Source organism: Acanthochromis polyacanthus, chromosome 11 (assembly GCF_021347895.1).
Source record: "Acanthochromis polyacanthus isolate Apoly-LR-REF ecotype Palm Island chromosome 11, KAUST_Apoly_ChrSc, whole genome shotgun sequence".
Taxonomy (NCBI): domain Eukaryota; kingdom Metazoa; phylum Chordata; class Actinopteri; family Pomacentridae; genus Acanthochromis; species Acanthochromis polyacanthus.
Window position 1 is genome coordinate 7,100,425 of NC_067123.1, and position 25,104 is coordinate 7,125,528.

Genomic DNA, 25,104 nt, shown 5'->3' on the forward strand with positions numbered 1-25,104 from the left:
TAATTTTTGATATTTTGTCTAAACAGTATGTGTTTGCTGATGTAATCTGCTCATCATTTTCTGGCTCGTTCACTGAAATGTTGAAATCATCAAAATTGTTGCAGATTGTAATTTTCTTTGTCTGCTAATTGAAAAATCACTTAATTGTTGCAGTTCTGATCAGTTAGTAACATTAAGCTTTATCATAAATTACTGTACAGTATTTTTCTGTTCTAGTATTAATTTATTAATATACTTAACATAATACTTGAGTGGTCAATTCAACACTAATGCACTGTTTCATGTGCATATATAATTTATTGCCAAAATTGTGGTTAAGCAATATGTTGTGCATGTTTTGTGCAAAAATGCCTCAAGTTATTAATATTGGCATTAAATAATTATTATTTCACAGAGCACTGATATCCTGCCATTTCTGTTGTATCGGGATGGTTACTGTAACTGATTTGATATGGCACAGACCCACCCAGAATATTTTTCACCAGTCACCACTGTATGTCAGACATTTCTCTGATAGATGATAGAATTAAAGCTACATTATTAATAATCTATTCATAATCTTACCAGTAGCGTCGCGGTGCACCTCCACGGCAACTCCCACGTATCCCTCGACGTCCATCAGTCTGAGGTCCATCTCCAGGTCTTCAGGGATCCAAGGTGATTCAAGGATCCACCAAGAGTCGTTTTATAAACGTCTTCTTATCTGGACTTCTTTGGCCGAAGGTTTCCTCTTCAGGTCTTCGGTTTCCAAAAGTGTCCTCTTCAGGTCTTCTCTTCAGAGTCTGAGAGTGTCCTCTTCAGGTCTCCAAAGTGTCTTCTTCTTCAAGTCTTCGCTTTCCAAAAGTGTTGCTTTCCAAGTATTCTCTTTCTGCAGCTGATCTTTGAACAGGTCAATCCAAGTCCAAGAGCAGGTGAAAAAGGGAAATTTCAGAAGGTTTCAGCCTTTATATAGGCTCCCTGGGTGCATCAAAAAATGCCAGAATTGTTTTGTTCGGTGCACCATGGAGACGATGGAATCATCCAATACAGAAGTTCTCTGTCACATAAATTCTGGTCACCTGCCTGAATGAAGAGTAGAAGTCACTCTTGTCATCAACCTTCTTCCAGCTGACTTCACATTTATTCACATGTTCTCTGTTGCAATTTTACAAAGCAGCTGCTTGAAGACTGATTTTGTTTTGACCCCTGGATCTGACATCCCAGAACCAAACACCACAGAGCTCCACAGGGACTCATTGTTTGTAAAATCAGTAAAAGTGATACATCTATCAGAGAAATGTCTGACATACAGTGGTGACTGGTGAAAAATATTCTGGGTGGGTCTGTGCCATATCAAATCAGTTACAGTAACCATCCCGATACAACAGAAATGGCAGGATATCAGTGCTCTGTGAAATAATAATTATTTAATGCCAATATTAATAACTTGAGGCATTTTTGCACAAAACATGCACAACATATTGCTTAACCACAATTTTGGCAATAAATTATATATGCACATGAAACAGTGCATTAGTGGTTGAATTGACCACTCAAGTATTATGTTAAGTATATTAATAAATTAATACTAGAACAGAAAAATACTGTACAGTAATTTATGATAAAGCTTAATGTTACTAACTGATCAGAACTGCAACAATTAAGTGATTTTTCAATTAGCAGACAAAGAAAATTACAATCTGCAACAATTTTGATGATTTCAACATTTCAGTGAACGAGCCAGAAAATGATGAGCAGATTACATCAGCAAACACATACTGTTTAGACAAAATATCAAAAATTACTAAGTGCAATACATTGCTGGATGATGTGCTAAGGTCAACTTTATACGAAGAAAAATCTGGTCAAGGGAATAAATGTGTGTGTATACAGACGGACAGAACTCTTCTGTTGAAGATTACGTTGCATGAATATGAAACAGGCCTGGATAAAAATTATGGTACCCTTAATATTTTGTCGCACAACCTTTTAAACCAGTCACTGCAGTCAGGTGATTTCTGTAACTCTCAGTGAGACTTCTGCACGTGTGGACTCCTGGTGAGCAAACTGCTCCAGGCTGGTGTATAATGTTTCTATCATCGAGTTGGCAGTGTCGTTCTATTTCGAAAAATGCTTATGTAATATCAAAACGGCCCACCCGCGGGCCGCTAAACCTTAACGGGTTTTAATTCCGGTTATGTTTAGAGTCGAGGATTTAGATCATTTGGGTTAAGTGAAGGGATTTGTTATATATTAAAGGTTAGAAAATGTAATTGCAATGACCAAATATCCAACCGGAGGAGAAAAAGGCGCCGTGGCAAACAAAAGACTCAGACTGAGCCCTAAACTTGCTATGCTCACAACATTTATCAAAACAAAAAAGTCATACAACCTACCTTTATCCTTGTTTTTCTTTTCTTGCTCCTCCAACCGTTTTCTCTTTCTTTTTTGTGCCCCTGAGAGGTACATTTTCTTGGACGGCAACATTTCTCTTTGCTTCTGTCCGCCATTGAGCAATGACACTGTCACTGAACTTGCGCAGCCGCTAAGGTATTCTGTCGCAGGAGTAACGAGGTTCACTTATTGATACCATCGAAGGTTGACATACTTGGCAACCTAGCTGGCATTAGAAAATTATACCAAAATTATTGCTGTACAACCCGGAACAATGGTTGTTCATTGTTTTTTTTTTCTAAATTTTTTTACAATTACACTTGCTTTTTATTAAGCACTCTGGGCGGCCCCCTGGTGGTGGTGGGCCCTAAGCGACCGCTGAGAAGCCCCTGACTGCAGCCCGCAGATCGGGGCGTGGCTCAACGTGGGCGGAGTTAAATGTTGAGCTCCGCCCACCTTGAGCTAAACGTGGGCGGGGTTAACCGTTGAGCTCCGCCCACATTGAGCTTGACTCATTTATTGTCACCATCTGGTGGCAGAGACTAAATAGCACATTCACAAACGTCAATACAGCTTCTCAATGCTGGCCTCGAAACCGAGCATCTTATGTGATTACTGTCATGATTAATTTATATCAGCATTACTATTTATATCAGGATCAGGTCTAGAGCCAAAAAGTAGTTCTTTGGGAAAACATTTTTTGTAGTATCAAATCCCACAAATACAACATATACAACCCCTGGCAAAAATTATGGAATCACCAGTCTGGGAGGACTTTCGTTCAGTTGTTTAATTTTTTTTAGAAAAAAAGCAGATAACAAACATGACAAAAAACTAAAGTCATTTTAATTTGCAAATTTCTGGCTGTAAGAAACACTAAAGATATCAAGAGGAAAAATTGTGGTAGTCAGTAACATCACTTTTTTAGACCAAGAGTGACTGGAAGTTGTTGCTGCAGCACACCAGTTTGCTGATTTCCAACCAAACCAGCTTGTTGCTCATGCAGACTGTGGATTTGGTTGTTGCTGCTGGGGCCAAATAAACTTGGTTTTGATGCTGCTGCTGCAATTTTTCTCATCCCACGTCAGTTTGATGATCATTTGCAGAACCAACCTGGGATATCTCCAACAATTTGTGATGATTGACCCTCTTTGAAAAGTCTGATAATCCTCCCCTTTGTTTCAGCTGACATCTCTCATGTTGGAGTCATGATTAATGTCAATCCACTTGGTGCAACATCTCTCCAAGGTGTGATCACTCCTTTAAACTGCAGACTAACGAGCAGATTTAATCTGATATGGGAACTAGTTTTGGGAATGAGAATTTATGGGGTGATTCCATCATTTTTCCTCAGAATTGATTCCATAATTTTATCCCTGTGCTTGGTCTAAAAAGTAATTGTTACTGACTACTACAATTTTTCCTCTTGATATCTTTTAGTGTTTCTTACAGCCAGAAAGTTGCAAAATAAAATGACTTTAGTTTTTGTCATGTTTGTGATCTGCTTTTTTACTACAAATTAAAACAACTGAACGAGCATCCTCCCAGACTGGTGATTCCATCATTTTTGCCAGGAGTTGTAATACTATAGCCGACAACTTTTTACTTGGGTTCAACTCTCTTTAACTCAAACCCTGTCTAACTGGGCTAGCTGGACTGAAATAGTGAAGTGAAATTTGTGATATACAGCATACATAGACACATTTGGATTTTTTTGTACACTGAATTATATCAGCTACATTAAGGAGATCAGAGACAGCAGCAATGTCTCTACCATTGATACCTGAACATGGTTATTCCTGCTGATAACACAGATTTCCTAAACTTTGCACTAACGACTTTCTTAAAGTGTCACTAATCCACTCAAGGATATAAGACTGAACTGACAGTCAATGCTACATGTCTTTCCTCAAATCAAAGAGGGCTCTTAGCTTGGCCTTCATTCTACATAACTGAAACAAAAACATAATCTCTGATGTCTGTATAGAGACTTTCTGTATATGATTATGCCAGACATAATATATCAGAGTCTGTACAACTCACAAACCATGTACATTTGTAGGGGTCAGATGTAATGAATTAAGCTTCAGCACCGTTGAAAACAACTTTATTCTTTTCTGTCAAAAGCACAAAACACCTTCATGTTTCTCCTGTCAATGATTTCTTGACAGAATGTCTCATAGTCTTCCTGCAGACTAAAAAGAAAAGGAACGGTTCTCTGAGATCAGCGGTCTCCTCTTCTTCCTGGCCATCACAGACACACAGGAGTTCCCTGCCCTCACGCGTTGCTCCTTGGCCATGGTAACAACTTGGGGAAGGGAAATTTTTCCCTTGAAAGTTCTGGTCCCACACCACCGGGCTGCCGCCATTGCATCCCTGACCAAAGGATTCTCCTAAACAAAATAAAGAAAACAGTTATTTAAGTAAAGGCTCGGAGATTGCAGAAAACACTGAAATGAGACTACCCATCTCAGGCAATATACCCCGTTTCCTGTTCCCAGTCCTGTTCTCAGCCTCATCTAGAAAGGAAACAGATTGTGGCGTCTACAGGCACAATGACAATGCAAGATTTAAGTGGTTGATTTTAAGTACACAGAGAAATAATGACTGCTCTGTGACATGGAACCTCAACAACCTCGATGGATATGTGTGAGACAATGCTGGCTGGAACAATACCTGATGCTTCAGTGGCAGATTCTGAAAGCCTAAACATTTTCAGGGGGACTTCAGCCACATCCTGAAATAAGTGGCGGGGATCAGTCTTTGAGCAATAGTTTCACTATATACCAATTTATCACATGACCTCTCACCTGTAGTTTTTTCTGCTCTCGTTGCCTTTTCTTTGCTGCAATCTCTCTTCTTTAGATCGTGGTGATTTAATGACAACAAACATTCACAATGAAAACATTCATGCAGGTCAGATGACAGTGAATACAGTAAAACGTGATTTAAAAGAATCTGGTTTAAAAGTGTGATACTGAGGGCGCTTACAGCATGGGGAAGTTCTGCAGGAGAACAAGACACCACCATCTTCTAATCTGCAGCATGTTTTCCTGTGAAGAAGGAAATGCAGAAGATTAAAATATGTTTCCAAAAATAATACCTTCATCGCTACAGTCAAGCATAACATGTCACAATTTGCACAAAACCTCACTGAAATCACAACTGGCCCCCATTACAATGTACAGAGATACTGGTTAATATAATATCATGCACATTCTGTCAGGATACAGTTTTTCAATACAAAGAGTGTGTTTTAAATGCAGAAAAAACATTTATAGATGTCATCGATATAACATACTGAGTAGTTCTTACCATCAAAACAAACATGCCACAGTTGGTGGAGCATCTTTGCAGTGTTTTAATAAAAGAATGGCAAGAAAATAGCAAATGTTAGCAAATGCAATGTAGTAATGTCTCACCTGAACATCATTCACACCAAGCTGCCTCCAAGGGCCAGGAGATAGGCTGTGAGCAATGTGCCTGGTCAAAGAGTAAATAAAAGTACAATAAACCATTTTAAAGCAACACTTGGAACAAAGTTGGAAGAGGCTGGAACTTCAAATCAAACGTTTTGTAATGGGCTTAAACAAACAAAACATATGGTTCTGTTTCCATCTGCGTAGAATAATGTAAAAATAAATAAGAATAATGTAACAATTACTTCTATCCCTCGCAAACACTCACTTTTGTTGTTTGTTTTTGTTTGTTTGGAACATCTTAATGCATTCAAATAAAAACAGAAGCATGTATTAAACAAACAAAGGACAAGTGGTTTAAAACAGAACTACCACTGTCCAGGAAGGATCTTGGAAGGTGTCCTAAAAACCTGACGAGATGGACTCTACTCTCATCTCTCCAGCCGCTGCCACAGAGGGGATCTAGAAAGAAAATCTCCCTAGCCTGTGGCCTCAGTATCTGTTAAATGTGTTCAAATATAACCACACACATAAAATTATGGAATGTTACAGAAATACTAACAAAGCTGCCATGCATTTAATATACCAAAAAATGTAAATCAGCAATGAGCAACTTTGTTGTGTAAGGTCATAATAGAGGAAGATATAAATGTATTTACAGAGTATCCAGTGTCCAGGTACAAATACTGGAAGCAGAACCCACTGGAGACTGGCTGCATTGTCCTGTAAAAAGATATCAATAACTGAATATGAAATACTCAAACTCCACTACAAAAGCAAAACTTTTTAACAAATTACCAGCAGGTGATCCATGGGGTTTGTGGATGATGGTGGAAACCATGTGGCAATGACGTGGCTGTTTGCAGCAAACACGTGCTCTATTCTCTGTAACAGAGATAGATAATTGAACTATACTATCCAATCCATTTGAATTAATAGTTTTGTAAACCTTTCCTTTTAGCTGAAACTCTTCTATCACACCTGACACTTTTCTCCAGCTGTTCCAGCCTGCCTGTACACACTTCTTCACCTCTTTTCCACACTCTCCATTGCTCTGGACTGTTGACCCTAAGTACTTAAAATCCTCCACCTTCTTGATCTCTTCTCCCTGTAACCTCACTCTTCCACTTGGGTCCCTCTCATTCACACACAGATACTCCGTCTTGCTGCGGCTAACCTTCATTCCTCTCCTTTCCAGGGCAAACCTCCACGCCTCTAGCTTCTCCTCCAATTCCAGTAGATTATTCTGAATATTTTGAATCAGTCTAATTCTAAAAGGAATGGCATCGTTTAAATGTTTTGTTAAACGTCACTTTTCTAATGGGCTTGCTACTTAGCACGTGACAAAATAAATAAGTCTGACGTAAGTCTGAAACTAATGCAAGGAGATAATGCAACTGGAGATAAAATAATATCACTTCCTTCCTTGTCTGTCACAAAATAGCAAAACAGCAACGTTAAAGCACGTTAAAACAGCACATTTAAACAAAAGATAAACGTGCTAACCTCCATTTTGGAAACTTCTTCTTCTTCTTCTCTAATACATTCTTCTTCTTCAACGGTTCAACTGCGCTATGCGGGCAGAGTTAAACGTTTAACTCCGCCCACGTTTAGTTCAAGGTGGGCGGGGCTCAACGTTTAACTCCGCCCACGTTGAGGCACGCCCCGATCTGCGGGCTGCAGTTGCTTTGGGCCGGCTCCGGCTCCAGCTGTCTCAGGTGTGAAGGCTGTCCTTCTCCAGACTGCATGTTTCAGCTGCTTCCACAGATGTTCAGTAGTGTTCAGCTCAGGGCTCATTGGAGGCCACTTCAGAACAGTTCAGTATGTAACTGTGTGTCACTCTTCATCCAGCTGCATCGAGATGTTAGCCTTGCCTAGCATCGTTAGCTTAACGGTGTTCTCCATATGTGCCCTCCTACCCTTGTGTTTCTTTACTTTCTCGGATAAATGTTTCATATCTCTTACTCCCGAAACAGTCCATGCCGTGTCTGTCCCAGCCGTTTATAGAGCAAACACAGGAAGCAATATAAAGCATTTGCATGACTCGATCCAGCTCGCCAAGCATTCCTCTTGTCACTGTGACTGTGACAGTGTCAGTTATCCACCGCACTCACGCATGCTCACTTGGCTTTGGGCGAAATCGATTTCGCCCTGGGCATCAGATTCGATGAGGCTGATTGGATAAATTTCTGTTGCTATGTCGAATCTCTTGACGGTAATTGGCTGCTCTGCCGCACGAGAGGGATGATTTCTCAGCGCCCCAGCAGCTCAGCAGAGATGAGCAGGAAACTATTTTCTCCGAAAATTCTATTTAATATTTTGTACATGACATGTAATTGCGAATTTAAACACACATGGTGCTAAAATAACTGATTATTGTTTATTTAAAAAAAATATTTATTTTAAAAATGAAAAATCAAAAACACCGGGGGGGCGGCGCCCGAGCGCCCTCTATTGACCAGCCACAGAAGGAGTTGTGTAAAGTATCTGAGTAAATGTACCCAATTACTTTACTTAAATGCAGTTTAAGTGGTTTGGATTTGAATATTTTAACTAGGGCTGGGTTTTTAACTCGTTAATTTCGAGGAAGTAATTACAGCACATTTAATCGCACCGTTCTCAGTTCCCTAATTTGTGGCACACCAGTAACACTGATGAACACTCCAGCCCAGTAGGGGTAGTAATGAACCTAAAGTCTGTCTGCAGCATACGGTCTATGGTCTGCAGTGAAGAAGATACACAGGAGTGATGTCAGCGCATAAGAAGTTTTGGTAAACAGTGAAGGAAAATGAGACTCATTGAGCTTGTTGGGAGGAAAGTTTCCTGAAAATCTTCCTGATGTCAGACAGATGAAAAATGCAGATAAATAGAAATGAACAAACATTTTTCTTTTTGGGGATTATTTTTTTCATTGATGTCTCTTGTAATTGTGGGAACATTTTATTGCATCAACGTAATATTTCAAATGATAATTATTATGCATGTGTCCCACAACAACCCTGTTAGCAGAACCTTTTTCAGGTGGTAGAAGAAAACCGTGAATCACATGATACACTGGAATTAACATCATCAAACAGATTTCCTAAAGAATGTGTAGAGCAAAGCTGTGGCCTCCCTTCTATTTTTCATGTTTCCATCACATTGGCAGCCATGATTGAATGTCTCACTCTACCTCATATCATCAGGATCAGACTAATTGTTTTACTTTTTTCCATCAGTCAGTTTGTCCTCTTGGTCAGCAGTAACAGCGAGCTAAATATCTAGCTTCTACTGCTGAGAAAAAGCTAACATTAGCATGGATTAGCAACCCTACTACTGTGATTAGAGTAGGGTTAGCAAACAACACATAAAACATGGAATAAAAATGGTTCCATTGATGTGTAGCCTGAGCTAATCAAGCCTTCCATAGTTTATGACCTATTATGATGAATATGTAGTAGAAAATTGTAAAACAGAAGGTTAATTTTTTAAAAATTTTGAAGCCCAAAAGTCCTCCAGGCCTGGAATGACCCAATGGCTTTGCTATAAATTGAACTTTTTGCTTCTACATTTTCAGTTTCTGACCTTTTTTTAATCTATCATGGTTGTTTCACGTGTACTTTACTCTTCATGTATGTTAATGGGATGGACAAAATAATGCAGTCCAGCACAGCACTACCACCAAATAAATACTCAATAAGCAACAGAAAGTTGATCATCTTTTTTGCCAAAGTCAACAAAAAATGTTGCAGTTTCAAATAAGTAGAACTTCTTGCCCTGTTTTTTATTGGGTTGTATTAGATAGTCAAATAAAGAGGCCAGTGAGCGTAAAAACAGGAACAGACCACAATGACAATGATCCGTTAAAGTCATAAGTTAATCTGTCATGTTGAGATAACTGCATAAATATTCCAGAGCCACGCTAGAGGCTCCACGACGCTGCATTGTGAGCTAAATGCTAACATCCTCACAATTTGCAAAAGTTTGGCTACCACATGTTCCACCACCTCAAATTTAGCATGTTAGCATTTGCTACTTAGCACAAAACATTCAGTCCAGCTGAGGCTGAAAGGATGTTTGTATAACATAAAACTAAATTTAAAAATACTACAGCATCACTGCAGCGATTAGAATTTATCCTGAAGGAGATCAACACCGATCAGCCACATCATTAAAACCCATTGACAAAGTGTGCAACGTTTATTTTTTCCATAACAACATAATGTTCTGCGAGGAAACCTTGAGTCCTGGTATTTATCTGGAAGCTATTCTGACATGTACCACTGATCACTGTTCAAAAGTTTGGGGTCACTTAGAAATGTCCTTATTTTTGAAAGAAAAGCAGTTTTTTCAATGAAGATAACATCAAATGAATGATAAATCCAGTGTAGACATTGTTAATGTGGTAAATGAATGTTCTCGCTGGAAACGGCTGATTTTTAATGGAATATCTCCATAGGGGTACAGAGGAACATTTCCAGCAACCATCACTCCTGTGTTCTAATGCTACATTGTGTTAGCTAATGGTGTTGAAAGGCTCATTGATGATTAGAAAACCCTTGTGGAATTATGGTAGCACATAAATAAAACATGAATAAAAGCGTTGAATAAATCGTAAAATTGTCTGGATGACCTCAAACTTTTGAACAGTAGTGTACATAAACTTTGCTCCAGACCAAGAACACTCCTTGTGGGTAACAACAGACCCCATTCAGACAACATGCCCCGCTACACCTCAAAAACCACCTAAGAACAGCTTGAGGAACATGACCAAGAGCTCAAGGCACTGACGCAGCCTCAACACTCCCTAAATCCCAATCCAGTGGATCATCGATGGGTCCATCGAGGCCGAAGACAAACCCTGTAAGCCACTTGACCAAAAAGATCTGCTCGCTTCCTGATGCCACCAGAGATCCTGTATCTTTGCCCCGACATGGTTGTTTGTTTTATTTCATTCATTTGTAAAATAAAAAAATACAAATTAAAAATGTTTCGTCCAAACACAAATGAAAGGGAGCAGAAAGAAGACAAGTCTTAGACATGTCAGAATGAAGAATAAATGTTATTTCGGTGGTTTTAATGTTATGGCTCGTCAATGCAAATGCGTGTACAAAAATTTCATGGCTATCTGTTCAATATTTGTCATAATGTTTCACCATAAGGCGACCCGATGACCCATGTCTTTTAGGGTTCCTAATCAGAAGTTTTAATTCCCAGCCAGTACAGATCATCTCTTTCCCCACAGCTTCCGTTTGTTTTTCCTCTAACTGTCCACTAAAGGCCAAAAAAAAAGACATTTTAATACAAATGTCAACCACTCTGGAGGAAATGTGAGCAGATAATGGAACTCCTTCGGGTGCTATTTGTAGTAAATTTCATGACAATTGTTGAGATATAGATGACTGAAAATACGACCACTGTTTGTTTAAATCTGAGCAGCTTCTGCACAAAGTGACCACAGACGACTCTTATCCACCCCCCTTCATTAAATGCCTCACAGTAACATTGACAGTAACGCATGGCTTATAAAAGTACAGTACAGTGATTAATATGGCGTGTTTCGACTTCGACACGTGGAGGTCGGTGCGGCGTCCTCAGCCGATCCCTGCTGAACGTGCGGCTTCGACGTAACAGTGACGAGACGCTTGCAGAAGCCCAGAGTGTCCAACTGTGGATGAGATCTTAAATACGAGAGGAGTCCGATCTGCCGTCAGTACTGGAAGGAGATGACGGAGTTCACTTTGTAGACGTGATACGAGCGATTCCAGAAGACTCGGGTGAAGTAGTTCGTGTACGGAGAGTAGTTCATCTTTATCTCGTGGCAAAAACGTCCGTGCTTGGAGAACGAGTAGATCTCTCCTTTATCGTAGACCACCTGGAAAAGACAAAAGACGCCCATGATCAATGAAACATTGGTGTAGCTTTCTGAGGATTCGGCTTCATCGATACTACACAGAGTAGTCAGACAACAAAATGCCGTTTATAATCTAATCAGCAACGCAAAGGCGGCAGTAAAGTGTGTAATATGTAATGTTCATAATCAATGTAATGAGCTGTGTCAAAGTTCAAGATTTTTATTTACTTCACAAAATAGACGGTCTAGGCACAGAGGAAATCTTGTGCAGGGCCTCTTGGAGTTGAAAAATAAAAAAGAAACACCAATCAAAATAGGAAGTACAAAACAAAACATTTTACAAGAGAAATAAAAGATAAAATACAAAAAGATGACAAGTAATTCATATTATACAAAATTTGAATGCAGGAATTAGTAGTGGAGTATTTCTAGGGTGGTATAAAAACTTCTACTTGAATAAGAGTTTGATTCCTTCTCCTAATGGTTCTCTGACTTTAACTACTAGAAAAAGTGTCTTTAATGATCAAATCCAGTCTTGATTTAGTAAAATCTACTGAAGTAAAACAGTTAATTCCGACACCATCAGTCTCATCCTTTATGGGATCGTACAGACTCTGTAATTAAAACATTTAAGATCATTTGAGCTTCATTACCTCTAAGATGAAGTCCACGATCCGTTTACTAGGCTTGAGGAGCAGCTGCTGGAAACGAATGCTGAGGATTTCTCCTTCCAGAGCGTCTCTCACGGCGTTACAGACACAAAGTTGATGACAAACTTCATCCAGACCGGACTCCCTACACAGACACACATCACAGTGTACAGTTATATACAATTATTACACAATACAGTGCACAGGATGTTATAAATGAGTTTCTAACAAAGCCATTTACTGCTTAGTGCAAAATATGAATTTCAAACTCAGAAGTCTGCAGTTACATGCATGAGGCTCAGTTTATTCATCAAATAAGAGCTAAACATGGAGAGACTTATGTTTGCAGAATGATATAAAGACTTCTAACAGGAGTTTGTGTGGAGAGACAGAAGCAACACTGGAGGATATTATTGGAAACTAAATAAAAGGTTCATCTCTGAGCAAATTAGTACACATTTATCAAATCAAATGTACTTGTAGAACATATTTAAAACACTCTCAGTGCTGCAAATGTCATCAGTCAGACAGCAACAAAACAATGTGCAATAGGAAGATGAACAGGTTTGAATGTTTTTGTGGCCTCACCCCTGCTGGACTTTGTACAAGAACTCTCTGAGAACCGAGCGTCTGAAGTGGTTCGGTAAACTGCGGGACACGTTGTCTTTGATGAAGGCTTCCATGACGGCCTGGAAGAGAGACGAGGAGGAATTTATGAACAAGTTCTGCACTTTACTGCCAAACACCTCACATAAGCCAAAACCTTTTGGGGATTTCCATCTAAAGTCATCACGTTCCTTCTGCTCGATCGTCTCCGATTTTCGCGTCGGTGGTTGTCGCCGTCGTACAAAAAGTCGAAATAAGGAATTTGAGTAATAATATGTTTTATCAAGTATAGCCACGCCCCCTGGCTCCGCCAACTTTAACGATTTATTTAAAATTCAGTATTGATTTATTTTAAGATCGGCCACCTGATCTCTCATTTTGACCATGAAAACTAACGGGAAAAAAATCCTGAGCTGTAGAAAATCAGTCTATCAAATTTTATTTTTTCCAAAAATGAATTGGGGTCTATGGAGAAAAAGCTTTTTGGAGCCAACCCTAGCGGACGGCGTGATATTGCAAGTTTTTGACACTTCCGGGTTGGCTTCAATTCTGGAGCCAGATGCTACGTCCACTATATATACAGTCTATGGGTCAAAGCCCGACATGCGGTGGTGAGATGATGATTTTGTTGCGGGGCAGGTGGGGGGGCTTGCCGTGCAGAACTTTGGCTGCTGTCACTTGGCCCGGGAGAGGCAGAGCTGCTCTGGGTGCTACTGCTTGAAGAGCCAGAGGGGCGGCAGGTGTTGCCATTATCACCCTGTGACTGTGAGCGTTTAAAAAACGCTGAGATTTTGCTTTGTTTTTCATGTGCCATTTTCCGACAGTCGCTGGCGGGAGTCTGCTCACATGTGCGCTCACGCTTGTGTGTGTGTACACGTGTGCGCGCACGCCGATATTAAAATATATAATTTTCACCATTTTGTACCACTTATTGAGCGTGTGAATCATTTTTAGCCCATTTTTACGTTACGGTGTTGAAAGGCTTCATCTAATTATTTTATAATAATAATAATAATAATAATACTTTATTTATTTTAGGCCCAATATTACGACAGACGTCGTCTCAAAGGACCAATTTTGCATCATAAGAAGTCATGCTGTTAAAAAGAGCGTCTTCATTTGTTTTTTTTATCTCTATGAAGTTTCATTGCAGGTCCCACTTCCCTTCGTTCTTTTTTCATTTTTAACACTTCTACACGATTGAGAACAACAACAACACATGGCCCCGCTATACGGTCGTAATTACCTCATGGCGCGCATCACTGTCATCAGAGGTGGTTTTTCTTCTGCTTCTTTTATGGCTGAAATAACTCTATATTTTGGCCGTAGTTTGTTGTAGAAAGTAAAACACGAGACGCGCCACTGCAAACTAGTGTTTGTGTGTGTGGTGACTGTGGGGTGGGGGGCAGTGTGACTGTTTACAAGACGGAGGGAGGGGGAGAAGACACAGTGGAGTGCTGCAGCGAGTGCTGTAAGGACAGCATGTGGAGCGGCCTTTATGCAGGAAAACTAAAGTTTGCGTGTAAAAAAGTAACAATTATTTTAATTTAATTTGACCTTCTGGGGGGATGGGGGGGGCGTTGGGGGGCGGGGCGCCCCCCTAATATAATGGTAGGGGAAACACTGCATTCGGATATTTGCTCACACTGCAGTGATAACATGACTGACAGTTACCTCCATGCCATGTGGTCCTGCGCACCTGTGCAAAGGTTCTGGCTTGAGGTATGTGAAGACCTGTCATTATGGTTTAAATGCAACATTACTGCAAGTCCCACATTGTGCCTATTAGGTGACCGAGGTGAAATCAACATAGGATCTAACTCTGTATGTATGGTTCTCACCAGCTTATGCATCGCAAAGAAAACTATCCTTGTAAATTGGAAAGCCAAAAACAATCTGAACAATAAGCAGTTTAGGAATCTCTTATTAGACTACATCAGCTTCGAGACAATGTCTGCAGGTTCAAAGGATCAGTTAGCTGATTTTCGTTCCCTCTGGTCCCCTGTGATCAGCTCCATCACCTAATGTAAGGGGTGAATTGGGGCCTCGCCACCTTGGCGGTCGGATGTCGGTGCGGGGGGCCTGGGGACTGGGTGCTTGGTGCTGTCTTGGAGTGGGGGTCTGGGCTCCCGCGCTGGGGGGGCGGCTTCGTGCTTGGTCCGGTCTGGGGTCGGGGCGGCGGTTGGGGCTCTCTGGCGGCCCTGGATCTTGGGCTGCGGCGGGGGCGCCGGCCCATGCCGGGTGGCCGTCTGGGGTGGCTGGTTCCCCTGGCGATGTTGACCCTCTGCCTGGGGGGGTGGGGGTGGCCTCTTCGGCGCCTGGGGCCCGGGGTCCTGTGCTGGGTCCGCCCTGGGCCTCCGGCCCCTGGCGGGGTCGGCGGCCGCCGATCTTGGTCGCCTGGGGCCCGGCCCTGCTGGACGCTGGAGGTCCTGACCGGGTTCTCCCTCTGCCCCCTTCCGGGCCGGTCCGTGGTCGTCCTCGTGGTTTGGTGGCTCGGATCTCTGCTCTGGGATTGCTGCCGGCTCGCCTGGGTCTTGTGGGCTCTCGGGCCCGCTTCTGGCCTTCACGGAGGTCAGAGGTCATAGTTGCATGATCACAGTCACAATTGCACCGTACTCTGCATGTGAACATAGCAACCATGTTGTCTTGGGGGGTGTTAAGTTTGTCCTGGTGCCAAAATATCAAAAGACATGTTTCCTCAGTTTGTGTGTTTCACATAGATGATTTGAATAATTACTAGCTGTGTTTCCTAAAAAAACCCGTAGGATGCGTTCCGGTGTGTCTTTGTTAAGGTGTACTAGCTTGTTATCTGTTGTGTCGGTTTCAATTGAAAGATAATTGTATTCTTGCACTTTTCCTTTTTGTCTTCACTATCCCCTCTTCTTGTTGTTTTTTTTCTCCTTTTCTCGTTTCTCTCTTCCTGCCTTTCCCCTGTCAGGTCCGGCAAATTTATGTATATTTAACTAATCAACAAGTATTCAATCTAAATAAATTACTGTACAGTATCAAGGAGAGTCTTATACTTACCAACTCCCCTTGGAAAAGCAAACTTGTGTGGCACAATGCAGCAGCCAGATCCTCATTCTGCCTGCTCTGTTGCCGGACAGGACAAAAGAAAAAAAAAAAAACACCCCCACAATTTAATCAGTTGTTCTTTGTATCATTTCTGATGGATACGTCCTGATAAGTCCTCAGTGGTGGATTTGTAGTAGAATCACAATCATGTGATCATCAGCAGGCAGCTGACGTAGTGTTCACTGGTTGTCATGGTTACAGTGACGCCGTGCTGCTATCTGGCAATGATACAAAAATATTTAACAAATCCGTGGATCCAGACTATAAGCTGCATCACTAATAAAATTGGTCCTTGTGTCATTTCTGACCTTCCCTGAAAATTTCATCCAAATTCATGAGTCTGTTTTTGAGTAATGTTGCTGACAGACAGACAGACGGACGGACAAACGTACACTAATCATCGTAACTCCACTATCTTCCTTGGAGGAGTAATTATAAAATCTAAAAATTTTATGAAAGAAAACAAAACTACAAAATACTAAAACAAGGCAAAACAAGATCGCAACTTGTAAGATCAAATTCTAGGATAAAATAAATATAAAATACTACAATTTAAGACCATTAAAAACTACCAAAAGCCATTGAAAACATGCATGTCTTGAGATTTGTCCTACAAATGTCAGTGGAGGGGGAACTTTTAAATTGCACGAGGAAGATTGTTCCAGTTTAAAGCTCTGAAGAAACAAGCAGTGCACGGCTTTCTGAACAACATAAACAGACTTTTCTAAGTCTACAGTCTGACTGCAGTGTGTGAACAGGTTTGAATGTTTTTGTGGCCTCACCCCTGCTGGACTTTGTACAAGAACTCTCTGAGAACCGAGCGTCTGAAGTGGTTCGGTAAACTGCGGGACACGTTGTCTTTGATGAAGGCTTCCATGACGGCCTGGAAGAGAGACGAGGAGGAATTTATGAACAAGTTCTGCACTTTACTGCCAAACACCTCACATAAGCCAAAACCTTTTGGGGATTTCCATCTAAAGTCATCATGTTCCTTCTGCTCGACCGTCTCCGATTTGATTCCAGCTTTATCATGAACCATCTGTAAAATTGATATTCCGTTTCATTTATTTATTTATTTCAAACATGTAATGAATAACATTCAATTAATGTATCACAAAAAACCATTAATAGTCCATCATGCTATAACGAGTAAGAGGAGAAAACAAACTTCAACATGTTCCAAAGGGAGTGGGAAGACGTTAAACTTATTTAATCCCACCCCTAAATTCATTCACCCATTTCAGTCAGTTCCAGAAATATCCAATGAAACAAATTCACCGCCAACATTTTTGTTTAGGCAAAGGCAACTAACTTAAACACTATGCGTCAATGAAATACAGATCAAAACTACAGTGATAGTGATAATTAAGTTCATCTTCACTGTACCTTCCAAAGATTTTTTGTTTGTATTTATATTTAAACTGGCTGATGTTTGAACATTGTTTCAGATCCGTCTCAAGTTTCTTCCAGAGCCGTACCTCATTTGTTGTAGGGCTAAAACTTTTCATCGTTGTTCTATGTTTTGGTATCCTGAAACTGAATTCTTCTCTTAATATATAACCACCAACACATTCCTGAAATGTGCTCTGTAAAAAAAAAAAGAAGAAGAGATAGGAGACAGGATGTGGATGGAAAATGCCGGACTCAATATTTTGACTATTTTTATATTTTATTTTATTTTTTTTTGGATTGTTTGTAATACTGTAATTATTATTACATATTGAATACTATATTGTTGCTGACTTCTCAAACCACCTGCAGTTATAATACAACTACTGCTGATGCCACCACTGCTACTATATTACTACCACACTGTCCTACTTTGCTTTTGATCTTTTTGTTTGTTTGTTTGTTTACGGTTTGATATAATTGTTATTGTTTTGTTGTTGTTATTGTTATTACTACTACTGCTACTGCTATTGCTATTTTTATTGTCATTACGACCACCACTATTGCTATTATTCTCTCTATTGCTGTTATTATTATTACTGGTATTATCACTATTATTATTATTATTACCATATTATACTAGTATGATTATTATTGGAGTTACTCGATTATATACCACTGTAGTTACTATATTATATGCTATTGTTATTGTCCCCTCCCTATCTGCTGATGACCATTACCCATGTAATGACCTCTATTGTTGTTGTTTTCATATCGTTACAATTTATACTATTTCATTTATCATTTATTATTATTATTGAGTTTTTTTCTTTTCCTTTTTTTACTATTATTTATTTATTTATTCTCTTCTGTTTCAACATCCTCTGTTTTCACAGCAATATTGGTCCATCTAATTACATTTAACACACACACACACACACACACACACACACACACACACACACACACACACACACACACACACACACACACACACACACGATAATACAGTCATACCTCATACATAACAGCCCCAAAACTCCAGCAATCATCTGTCTGAAGCGTTTATAATTCTGTCTTTTGTTTTCTTGTATCTTGCTTCCTGTTTGTCTGTGTACTGTATAAATATAAAATAAATGTGGGAAAAAAAAAGAAGTTTATTCCAGAGCCGTACCTCATTTGTTGTAGGGCTAAAACTTTTCATCGTTGTTCTATGTTTTGGTATCCTGAAACTGAATTCTTCTCTTAATATATAACCACCAACACATTCCTGAAATTTGCTCTGTAATTGGAATGGTAACAGTTTTTTCAAATACTTTTCAGATGTGTATGTTTGTAATTATCTGTCAGACCACTTTTAGGAGATTTGTGCCTACAAAGCTTTATCTGAGCAAGATTTTGGTACCAGAATTTCCTTCAGGATTAAAAAAAAATGATGTCCCATCTTATCTCAGAGACAGGTCTTTTTTTAAAAAAAAAAAAAGCTTACATTTCTACAAATCAGGGTTTAAAAATCAAAAGTATTTTTTTAAAAACTCCACACCTCTTGTGTACTTTTATTGGTTTTGTGGAAACAGCTCATCAGAACGTGAAATTATCTTTCTTTTCCTCTGTGGTGACCAGGTAGATCACATTTTAAAGCATTTTATAGGTTTAGTTTTGTATTATTGTGACATACAGCTACACGTGGATCAGAAAATATCACTAATTGACTTCTGCATTATCAGTGTATTTGTTAATGTGTGCACAACATTGTTTATGATATTTATTCAAGAAGTATTAAATTCACATTAATACAGCAAGATGTGAAAAACAATGTTACTAAAAGGTACTTTCAGTACACATTTTTAAAAAAATGTTTACAATAAATTATATCTTACTGTTGACAATATTTCAATGTCATGCTTAAAACATGAGATCATATTAAACAGTCCAAAAGTTTTTCAAGTGAATCTTTGCTACAATAAACAGTTTTTATATTTTTACAATGATTATTTAATAAAATTAGATGTTGTGCTAATAATTATAAATAACATCAAAATGTTAAAAGGCCATTTACATTTTATTTGTAATACACATGAACAGTTTTAAATATATTTTAACAATAAACAAAGGAAATATTACATTTTACAATGTTTATCTTACAGGTTCTTGTGTTAGAATAAAAATAACATTTTTAAAGTTTTTATATTAAACTAAGTAAGTTATTGATGTCAGTTTTTTTCTTTTACATTTTAATTAACCCTCCTGTTGTCCTCATTTACAGGCACCAAAATATATTGTTTCCTTCTCTGAAAAAAAATTCAAAAATTCAGCAAAAAAATTCCCCAAATTTCTGAAAATTTGCAAAATCTTCAGGAAGAAAATTCCATTATTCCTTAAGTGTCCTTTAAAACTTTTTTTTTTAAAATCCCCACATTTGTGGGATGATGAGTAAAAATCTTCCAAAAAAATCAGAAAAATATCTGAAGTGATGACATATATATCAGTAACACTTCTAATATTTTCTTCAAGAACATTCACATAAAAATCAACCAAAACTGGATTTTGGTTGATTTTGTTGTGAATAGTCTTAAGAAACATTTTTAACATTTCATTTTTCCACCAAAAAATGTTCAAAGATTTCCCAACAATGTTGAAAATGTGGACATCAGAAGTGTCACTGTGAAAATATATATATTTTTCCACATTTTCAAACTTTAAAACGGGTCAGCTTTGACCTGCAGGACAACAGGAGGGTTAAACTCGCAAATCTAACTTTTGACAATGTTTATCTCCAAAGTTCTCATCTTACGTTGGATCATAACAAAGATATTCAAAAGGTTTTTACATTAAACATTAACAAAGCAGTAAACATCTTCTCTGTCTGGCTGTCAGAGCTCAGAGACAAACAGGTGGCAGCTTCCTCTGTCTTCATTTGATGCTTTGTGAGGAGCTTCCTAAACCCACTGGCACAGAACCAGCACATGATGGAAACTAGTTCTGTGCAGGCAGAGTCAGGACGCCCCTCAGCGGCTGGAGACGTTTCTGTTGGAGGCAGGGGCGTCTGAATTGGAGCGCTGACCTGGCAAACAGAAAAACAGGACCCAAAAATCAAACTTTGACTCGTTCCTGGCTGCTGAACTGTTGAATTATAATTATCAGTGCTTCTTAACAGACATGGAGCCATAAATAAATGTACAGTAGGTGTGGAACGGTTCTAAGCTCTATCAGTTCACATCAACATACAGAAAGTTTACTTTAGCTCATCACCACTTCATGTCCCTGTTGGTGCTTTTGTCATCTTTGTGAGGACTCACTTAGTCAGCTGACTGAAAACGCTCCTCCAACCCTCCAGTGGGTTCCTGGTCGTCCATCCTTCTGGTCTGGTCCGTCCGGTCCTCTCTGCCCACCATCCAGGAGTTCTCTGAACGGAACTCCTGGATGATGGATGAAGAAACAAAACATAAAGTTCTACAGTCAGTAAAATGCTTCAATTATAAATTATCATGAAGAGATATTAAATCCTGAGAAACTGATGAAGTAATAACTTACCTTTTTCGGACGAAGAAAGAAACAGAGTTAGTATCATGGATAATAGTTAAATATTGAAAAATGTGCAGTTGGAATTTTGCTTACCTCTGATAGAGAGAAGAAGAAACACACCTGTATTTGTCAGGTGCTCATACCTACCACCTCCCACATTGTCTGATGACGCTAAGACATGTGAAGGAGGATTTTTACTGTCATTTGCAGGGATCTTGATGTTTTTTGATCCGTGCAGTAAGAAGTGGGAGCTGCCTGTCAGCTGGAACTTCTCCGATCAGAGCTTCCACCAGTTTCAGGACTAATCGGAGTCGCTATCATCTGGACTCCGAAAAGGCCTGAACCAGCTTCCACCCGTCACAGAGAAGCCCGGGCTTGATGTGGAGGGACCCGACGCACTGTGGTCTGTGGACGAAGTGGATGGTCCAGGCTGCGCGTCGTCCTCTTCACTGACCCGCTGCCTCTTCATACTTACCTGGGCCTCCACATCGCACTCCTCCCGGATCCTCTTGAGGAAGGAGCTGATGTGGACGGCAAGGTCCTCTGGGGGAGCAGCGGGAGCAGCGATGTCCGGAGCACCAGCAGGAGGGGGGAGACGCTGGACAAGGGGGGAGCGGGGTCGGCCGTCCTCTTCTTCGCCGTCCTCCAGGTCTTCTTCGTCCTCGTCCAGGCTGTCGTAGCCGGAGTCTTCGCTGGTGCTCCAGTCGGACCAGGCGTCGGAGTCTTCCGTCTCGGGGTCTTCCTCTTCAGAGTCTTCTTCCTCTGGGTCTTCTTCCTCTCGGTCTTCTCCCTCTGGGTCTTCTTCCTCTCGGTCTTCTCCCTCTGGGTCTTCTTCTTCCTCGTATGGAGCCAGAACATGGTAGAAGATGGGAGCGTCGTCGTCATCAAAGATCCAGATGGTCTCCGGGAATCCGACGGCAGGGGGATGCTCCACGGCGTAGTCCACAGACCCTGAGAGGAAACAAGGTCATCACATGTTAGTACTTCTAACATCATTAGATATCAGGACTAAATCATCTACAGTCACAACTAAAGTTAATAACAGTTCACTATAACCATCAAATAACGGTGTCAACGCCACAAACACTAAATCAGTAATTCTGCAGTCTGTTCTTTCATGTGAGACTTTATGAAAACAATGATTTACTCTACTTTGGTCACTTGGAAAACTTAAGTCTTGACAATTCAGATGACGAGTTTGTTCACATTCATAGTGATTTAGTAATTAGAAATGTGTAAATGATGTGCTGTAATGCAACACAACACAATACAACACAACACAGCTGAACATGACACACCACAATGCAGCACAAAGCAGGACAGCACAACACACTCCAACACAACATAGTACAATATGACAGTACGAAGTTCAACACAATTCCAAATAACACAGCACAGATAACAAAGTACAATGCAACAGGGCACAACAGAACTCAAAACAACACCACACAGCACAGTGCAGCACAACACAACACAATGCAGTCCAACACAAAACAAAGTAGTACAACACAATGCAACACAACACAGGAAACCATCACACTCCACAGGATTACGCAACAAAACACAACAGAGACCCACACAACCCACCATCATACAGTTTACCACAAAACAACGTAATACGACACAACATGGCACAACACAGCAAAATACAACGCAGAGCAACACAACAAAACACAGGATAACACAAATATACACAATATAATTTAATACTACACAGCACAATATAACACAACACAACAAAAGACGGCACTTTACCTCTCTGATCATTAATGTTACAACCAAAACACGGCAACAGGCAACAATGAAGTCACATTTTATGACTAATTATTGTGACTGTCGCTGGTTCAGGTCATCATCACACATTTATGAAATCCTAAATAAACTGAATGTTTTCCACTAAGTGAACTTTTCTCCTCAAACACAGCAGCGTCCTTTCTCCTGGACTGTTTTAAGTGTCCTCACTCAGATAAGCAGCATGTTAACTGCACCTGTATTAGTCTGTGTGCATCAGATAATCAGTCACATCAGCAGTAGAAAGCAAAGTAAATCACTGTGTTCTTTCTTAACCGACAGAATAAACCAACCAGCAACAGAGATCCTTTACAAATAAAACAACATGAGCAAAAAAATATGAAACTAGCAGATTAGAACAATTTATTCACCAAATCTATGAGTTTAAATCATAGTGACTGAATGGAGACGGTGGTACACCTGCAGCCTCATTCAAGTGGTAAAAGAATCATTTTGTCATTCTTATGAGATTCAGCAAATACAAACTGTGTGATGAATAAAATAATAGTTCACGTTAAAGGTCCATAAACAGTCAGACACAAAGTTTAGGTTGAGCAGAGTGAAAATGTGATTTTTAAAGCGACTCAGAGCAACACAGAGGAGAGGCCTGCTGCATTCTGAAGACTCCATCGTCTCCATGGATACAGCAAAAACACATTTCTGATCAATTTGATGCCCTTAAATCAAAATGACAGAGTTTCCAAATCACTACACCAATGATTAATAAATTAGATTAACCCTCTCCTGAGAGAAGTTTTACATTTTATGCTTCAAATAATCATTTTAAAAATCATCCAATAACTGTTAATCACTAAATCTGTGTTTTTATCAACAGTTACAATTTAGAAAGTCACACTGGTTTCTACACTGACACAGCTGTAAGGATTTCAGACAGATAAATAACATAATTCCATCAATAAAAAGCTACATTATTAATAATCTATTCATAATCTTACCAGTAGCGTCGCGGTGCACCTCCACGGCAACTCCCACGTATCCCTCGACGTCCATCAGTCTGAGGTCCATCTCCAGGTCTTCGGGATCCAAAGGTGATTCAAGGATCCACCAAGAGTCGTTTCTATAAACGTCTTCTTAACTGGACTTCTTTGGCCGAAGGTTTCCTCTTCAGGTCTTCGGTTTCCAAAAGTGTCCTCTTCAGGTCTTCTCTTTCAGAGTCTGAGAGTGTCCTCTTCAGGTCTCCAAAAGTGTCTTCTTCTTCAAGTCTTCCCTTTCGAAAAGTTTTGCTTTCCAACTATTCTCTTTCCGCAGCTGATCTTTGAACAGGTCAATCCAAGTCCAAGAGCAGGTGAAAAAGGGAAATTTCAGAAGGTTTCAGCCTTTATATAGGCTCCCTGGGTGCATCAAAAAATGCCAGAATTGTTTTTGTTCGGTGCACCATGGAGACGATGGAATCATCCAATACAGAAGTTCTCTGTCACATAAATTCTGGTCACCTGCCTGAATGAAGACTAGAAGTCACTCTTGTCATCAACCTTCTTCCAGCTGACTTCACATTTATTCACATGTTCTCTGTTGCAATTTGACAAAGCAGCTGCTTGAAGACTGATTTTGTTTTGACCCCTGGATCTGACATCCCAGAACCAAACACCACAGAGCTCCACAGGGACTCATTGTTTGTAAAATCAGTAAAAGTGATACATCTATCAGAGAAATGTCTGACATATCAGAGGGACTGGTGTAAAGTATCTGAGTAAATGTACCCAATTACTTTACTTAAATGCAGTTTAAGTGGTTTAGACTTGAATATTTTAACTAGGGCTGGGTCTTTAACTCGTTAATTTCATTTCAGTAATTACAGCACATTTAATTGCACCGTTCTCAGTTCCCTAATTTGTGGCACACCAGTAACACTGATGAACACTCCAGCCCAGTAGGAGGTAGTAATGAACCTAAAGTGTGTCTGCAGCATACGGTCTATGGTCTGCAGTGAAGAAGATACACAGGAGTGATGTCAGCGCATAAGAAGTTTTGGTAAACAGTGAAGGAAAATGAGACTCATTGAGCTTGTTGGGAGGAAAGTTTTCTTATAAAAATCTTCCTGATGTCAGACAGATGAAAAATGCAGATAAATAGAAATGAACAAACATTTTTCTTTTTTGGGATTATTTTTTTCATTGATGTCTCTTGTAATTGTGGGAACATTTTATTTCATCAACTTAACCCTCTACTGCATGACTTTTTAATTTTTTTGGGGGGGAAATTTCTCATTCTATTTTAGGGAAGCTTTGGGGTCCCTGATCATACATTAATAATAAAATTTGACCCCCCAACCCCCCTCAATCAGATATTGGTTTGTTGCTTCAAGGCAACAATGTGCGACAAGGGTAAGAAAATACCAAGGTTTTCTCAAGTAAGTTATATTCCTGGAACAAGGAAAATACACAATGTTATCCAAAGTTTTTATTTGATCAACAAATAAAAC

The 25,104-nt window shown here is 39.8% G+C and overlaps 2 protein-coding genes across 5 annotated transcripts in view; one reads left to right on the top strand and one right to left on the bottom strand.

Annotated features, from left to right (window-relative positions):
- LOC127536016 (integrator complex subunit 8-like) overlaps positions 1-25,104 on the bottom strand; it is a 91,756-nt gene that overhangs the window by 19,994 nt on the left and 46,658 nt on the right. Inside the window, exons 10-12 of one of the 4 annotated variants that reach the window (XR_007944999.1) lie at positions 12,864-12,964; positions 12,279-12,420; positions 11,248-11,646 (exon numbers count right to left, since the gene is read on the bottom strand). The gene's annotated coding sequence lies outside the window, so the exon portion shown is untranslated. Of the gene's footprint in view, positions 1-11,247; positions 11,647-12,278; positions 12,421-12,863; positions 12,965-16,738; positions 16,840-25,104 lie in introns of all 4 variants that reach the window. The other 3 variants (XR_007944998.1, XR_007945000.1, XR_007945001.1) reach the window with 3 other exon arrangements.
- Positions 1-25,104, top strand: part of LOC127536018 (integrator complex subunit 8-like) — an 89,158-nt gene that overhangs the window by 15,116 nt on the left and 48,938 nt on the right. The window lies entirely within an intron of this gene.